The following is a 6,349-nucleotide window of genomic DNA, read 5'->3' as shown; positions in this document are numbered from 1 at the left end:
AAAACACGTCGGCCAAGAGGGCTTTCTTGACCCATGGCTTTGAGCAGGGAATATGCAACAAAAAATAAAGAATGCAAGATGTCCTCACAAGGAAATCTCTGGAAGGATGCCTGGATGATATTGAAATCTTTTATTTATTTATTAATTAAATTTATTTAATTAAAAATTAATTTACCCAGTTACCCAGCCACTCTGGGCAATGTACAACAGTACAATTTAAAACAGTAAAATTATACATTAAAACATTATTTTAAAATACCCTAAAAAAGGTAAAGGTGTCCCCATCCAGTTGTGTCCAACTCTAGGGTGTAGTGCTCATCTCCATTTCTAAGCCGAAGAGCCAGCACTGTCCGAAGACGCTTCCGTGGTCATGTGGCCGGCATGACTGAACACCGAGATGCACGGAACGCTATTACCTTTCCCGTCAAAGCAGTACCTATTTATCTCCTTGCAGTTTCTTGCTTTTGAACTGCTGGGTTGGCAGGAGCTGGGACTGAAGACGGGAGCTCACTCCGTCACGCGGCATTCAGGTCTCATCTTAACCACTAAGCCACTGCAGTCCCTGTGGTGGCTTAGTACCCTAACCCACCCCAAATGCCTGCCTGAAAAACCAAGTTTTCAGTGCATGGTGGAAGTTCATTAAAAAGGGGGCATGCTGGAGTTCCCTAGGGAGGGAGTTGCACAGAGTGGGGGCCATCACAGAGAAGGCCCTCTCCCTCGTCCTCACCAGCCTAGCTGTCCTGGCTGATGGGACAGAGAGAAGGCCATCCGAGGCTGATCTTGTTAAGCGGCCTGTCTGGTGTTGCTGGAGGCGCTCCTTGAGATAGGCTGGGCCAGAACTATATAGGGTTTTAAAGGTCAAAACCAACACCTTGAATTTGGCCCGGAAAACAACTGGTGACCAGTGCAACTCCTTCAGCACCGGAGTGATGTGATCATGCCAGCGGCTGCCTTTAATCAGGCGAGCCGCCGCCTTCTGCACCAGCTGCAGCTTCCAAACCATCTTCAAGGGTAACCCCACGTAGAGCGTATTACAATAGTCTAGACGAGAGGAGACCAGGGCGTGTACTACCGATGGGAGCAGATGGTCGGGAAGGTAGGGGCGCAGCCGCCGTATCAGATAGAGTTGGTACAACGCTGTCCGGCTCACAGATGACACCTGAGCCTCCATGGACAGCTGGGAGTCCAAAATGACCCCCAGGCTGCAGACCTGGTATTTCAAGGGTAGCCGTACCCCATTCAACACCAGGTCAACATCCCCCAGCCTCCTCTTGTCTCCCACCAAAAGTATCTCGGTCTTGTCAGGGTTCAGCTTCAGCTTATTCCTCCCCATCCAGCCACTCACCGTCTCCAGGCGTTTAGTCAGGGATTCCACGGCCAACCCTGGTGAAGATTTGAACAAGAGGCAGGGCTGCGTGTCATCCGCATATTGATGACACCGCACCCCAAACCTCCTGATGATAGCCCCAGCAGCTTCACATAGATGTTAAATAGCATCGGGGAGAGGATGGAACCCTGTAGCATCCCACACGTGAGCGGCCACGGGTCCGAGACCTCCTCTCCCAGTGCTACCCTCTGGTACCTGCTGGAGAGGAAGGACCAGAACCACCGCAATATGGTGACTCCAATGCCCATCCTCTCCAGGTGGTCCAGGAGGATTCTTTGGTCAACAGTATCAAAAGCCACTGAGAGGTCAAGGAGAACAAGGAAGGAGCATTCACCCCTATCCAAAGCCCTCCTCATATCATCCACCGAGGCGACCAAGGCTGTTTCCGTCCCATGCCCAGGCCTGAAGCCCGATTGAAATGGATCTAGATGATCGGCTTCTTCCAAGTGTGCCTTCAACTGCATCGCCACCACCTACTCAATTATCTTGCCCAAAAATGGCAGATTCGAGAGCGGTCTTATCACTCCCTCCTCAAGGAAGGCATTCACCACTGCCCTGATCCCCTCACCCAATCTCTCTCTGCAGCTCATAATGAGCCAAGATGGGCAAGGATCAAGTAAGCAGGCAGTCGGCTTTACAGATGAAAGCACCTTGTCCATTTCATCAGGAGGAAGAAGCTGGAACCGATCCCACAAAACCGGTTTGCCACAACCCACCTCTTGCTCGCTAACTGTATCCACGGCGCACGGAATAACACTCCTGATCCGATCAGTTTTATCCGCAAAGTGCCTTGCCAAGGCCTCACAGGAGGCCTTAGAATGCTCCAGCAGTTCCGGAGCAACTGGACCAACCAGGCTCCAGACCACTTGGAACAGCCTCCTGGAACAGCACTTTGCGGACCCAATAGAAAGTCTTCCAAGTATTAGCTTCTTGTTTATTCGGTCAGTCGCTTCTGACTCTTCGTGACTTCATGGACCAGCCCACGCCAGAGCTTCCTGTCGGCCGTCGCCACCCCCAGCTCCCCCAAGGTCGAGTCCGTCACCTCCGGAATATCATCCATCCACCTTGCCCTCGGCTGGCCCCTCTTCCTTTTTCCTTCCACTTTCCCTAGCATCAGCATCTTCTCCAGGGTATCCTGTCTTCTCATTATGTGGCCAAAGTATTTCAGTTTTGCCTTTAATATCCTTCCCTCAAGTGAGCAGTCTGGCTTTATTTCATGGAGTATTGACTGGTTTGATCTTCTTGCAGTCCAAGGCACTCTCAGAATTTTCCTCCCGCACCACAGTTCAAAAGCATCTTATCATCCTTCGCTCAGCCTTCCTTATGGTCCAGCTCTCGCAGCCATAGGTTACTACAGGGAATACCATTGCTTTAACTATGTGGACCTTTGTTGTCAGTGTGATGTCTCTGCTCTTCACTATTTTATCAAGATTTGTCATTGCTGTCCTCCCAAGAAGTAAATATCTTCTGATTTCCTGGCTGCAGTCAGCGTCTGCAGTAATCTTTGCGCCTAGAAAGACAAAGTCTGTCACTGCCTCCACGTTTTCTCCCTCTATTTGCCAGTTATCAATCAAGCTGGTTGCCATAATCTTGGTTTTTTTGAGGTTTAACTGCAACCCAGCTTTTGCACTTTCTTCTTTCACCATCATGAGGTTCCTCAGCTCCTCCTCGCTTTCAGCCATCAAAGTGGTATCATCTGCATATCTGAGATTGTTAATGTTTCTTCCGACGATTTTAACTCCAGCCTTGGCTTCAGCAAGCCCAGCACGTCGCATGATGTGTTCTACGTACAGGTTGAATAGGTAGGGTGAGAGTATACAACCCTGCCGTACTCCTTTCCCAATCTTAAACCAGTCCGTTGTTCCATGGTCTGTTCTTACCGTTGTTATTTGGTTGTTATACAGATTCCTCAGGAGGCAGACAAGATGACTTGGTATCCCCATACCACCCAGAACTTGCCACAATTTGTTACGATCCACACAGGCTTTAGAATAGTCAATAAAAGAGAAATAGATGTTTTTCTGAAACTCCCTGGCTTTCTCCATTATCCAGCGGATATTGGCAATTTGGGCTCTAGTTCCTCTGCCTTTTCTAAACCCAGCTTGTACATCTGGCAATTCTCGTTCCATGAATTGCTGGAGTCTACCTTGCAAGATCTTGAGCATTACCTTACTGGCATGTGAAATAAGTGCTACTGTTCGATAGTTTGAACATTCTTTGGTGCTTCCCTTTTTTGGTATGGGGATATAGGTTGATTTTTTCCAATCTGTTGGCCATTCTTGTGTTTTCCAAATTTGCTGGCATATGGCATGTATCACCTTGACAGCATCATCTTGCAAGATTTTAAACAGTTCAGCTGGGATACCGTCATCTCCTGCTGCCTTGTTATTAGCAATGTTTCTTAAGGCCCATTCAACCTCACTCTTCAGGATGTCTGGCTCTAGCTCACTGACCACACCGCCAAATCTATCCCCGATATTATTATCCTTCCTATACAGATCTTCCGTATATTCTTGCCACCTTTTCTTGATCTCTTCTGCTTCTGTTAGGTCCTTGCCATCTTTGTTTTTGATCATACCCATTTTTGCCTGGAATTTACCTCCGATGTTTCTAATTTTCTGGAAGAGGTCTCTTGTCCTTCCTATTCTATTATCTTCTTCCGCTTCTGCGCATTGCTTGTTTAGAAATAATTTCTTATCTCTTCTGGCTAACCTCTGGAATTTTGCATTTAATTGGGCATATCTCCCCCTATCACTGTTGCCTTTTGCTTTCCTTCTTTCTTGGGCTGCTTCCAGTGTCTCAGCAGACAGCCATCTTGCCTTCTTGGTTTTCTTTTTCTTTGGGATGTTTTTTGTTGCCGCCTCCTGAACAACGTTGCGAACTTCTGTCCATAGTTCTTCCGGGACCCTATCTACTAAATCTAGTCCCTTAAATCTATTCTTCACCTCCACTGCATAATCATTAGGAATATTAGTGAGCTCATATCTGACTGATCTGTGGGTCTTCCCTATTCTCTTTAGTCTGATTCTAAATTGTGCAATAAGAAGTTCGTGATCTGAACTACATGATCTGAACTACAATCAGCTCCAGGTCTTGTTTTTACCGACTGCATAGATGTCCGCCACCTTTGGCTACAAAGGATGTAGTCAGTCTGATTTCGGTGTCGAGAGTGTTTGTTATGCACAGTGAGTTGTCTTGGCAAAATTCTATCAGCCTATGTTCTGCGTCATTTTGTTCTCCCAGACCATACTTGCCTGTAATTCCAGGTGTCGTTTGACTACCCACCTTAGCATTCCAGTCTCCTGTAATGAAAATAACATCTCTTTTTGGCATACTATCCAGTAGATGCTGCAGATCCTCATAGAACTGATCTACTTCTGCTTCTTCAGCATCTGTGGTTGGGGCGTATATTTGGATCACTGTGATGTTAAATGGCTTACCCTGAATTCAAATTGAGATCATTCTATCGATTTTTGGATTGTATCCAAGCACTGCTTTAGCCACTTTATTATTAATTATGAAGGCTACTCCATTTCTTCTGTGGTCCTCTTGTCCACAGTAGTAGATCTGATGTGAAGTGGCCCATTCCAGTCCATTTCAGTTCACTGACACCCAAAATGTCTATATTTAATCTTGACATCTCCCCAATAACCACATCCAATTTGCCCTGGCTCATAGATCTTACATTCCAGGTTCCTATGGTGTGTTGATCTTTAGAACATTGGATTTGTTGTTCACCACCAGCACTGACAGCCGCTAGCCGTCCTTTCAGCTTTGAGCTAGCTGCGTCATCACATCTGGGGCTAGTTGAACTTATCCTCTGTTCCTCCCCAGTAGCATTTTGACCATCTTCCGACCTGGGAGTCCCATCTTCCGATGGTATACCGACATATCTGTGGTTGTACTGATCCATTTAGTTTTCATGGCAAGAATACTGGGGTGGGTTGCCGTTTCCTTCCCCAGGGATCGTATTTAGTCTGACCTCTCTGCCATGGGGCTGCGGTGGCTTAGTGGTTAAGACGCTGAGCTGCAGACCGGAAGGTCGGCAGGACAGCAGTTTGAGACCCGAGTGCTGCGTGACGGAGTGAGCTCCCGTCTTCAGTCCCAGCTTCTGCCAACCTAGCAGTTCGAAAGCAAGAAATTGCAAGTAGATAAATAGGTACCGCTTTGGCGGGAAAGGTAACAGCGTTCCGTGCACCTCGGTGTTCAGTCATGCTGGCCACATGACCATGGAAGCGTCTTCGGACAGCGCTGGCTCTTTGGCTTAGAAATGGAGATGAGCACCACCCCCTAGAGTCAGACACGACTGGTTGGGGACACCTTTACCTCTGCCATAACCTTCCCGTCTTGGGTGTCCCTTCACGGTTTAGCTCATGACGTCATTGTGGTGCTCAAGCTCCAGCACCATGACAAGGTAACGATCTCCTTTGCTGAAGGTGCAGGGAATGCTGATCAAATTTGCAGATGACACAAAATTAGACAGAATAGCTAATACTTCGGAAGACAGAAACAAAATTCAAAGTGATCTGGATAGACTGGAGCACTGGGTAGAAAGCAACAGAATGACATTTAATAGGGATAAATGCCAAGTTCTGCACCTAGGAAGAAGAAACCAAATGCACAGTTACAAGATGGGGGATACATGGCTCAGCAACACGACAAGCGAGAAGGATCTTGGAATTGTGGTCGATCACAAGCTGAATATGAGCCAACAATGGGATGTGGCTGCAAAAAAGGCCAATGCTATTTTGGGCTGCATTCATAGAAGCATCGCTTCCAAATCCCGGGAAGTACTAGCTCCCCTCTATTCTGCACTGGTTAGGCCTCATCTGGAGTACTGTGTCCAGTTCTGGGCACCACACTTCAAGAAGGATGCAGACAAGCTGGAGAGGGGTCAGAGGAGGGCAACGAAGATGATCAGGGGACTGGAAACAAAGCCCTATGAGGAGAGACTGAAAGAAC

The sequence above is a fragment of the Heloderma suspectum genome, chromosome 13 (genome assembly GCF_057233095.1).
Source record: "Heloderma suspectum isolate Gila_16-S chromosome 13, 16-S_ref, whole genome shotgun sequence".
Classification (NCBI taxonomy): Eukaryota; Metazoa; Chordata; class Lepidosauria; order Squamata; family Helodermatidae; genus Heloderma; species Heloderma suspectum.
This window is presented reverse-complemented; position numbering follows the sequence as displayed.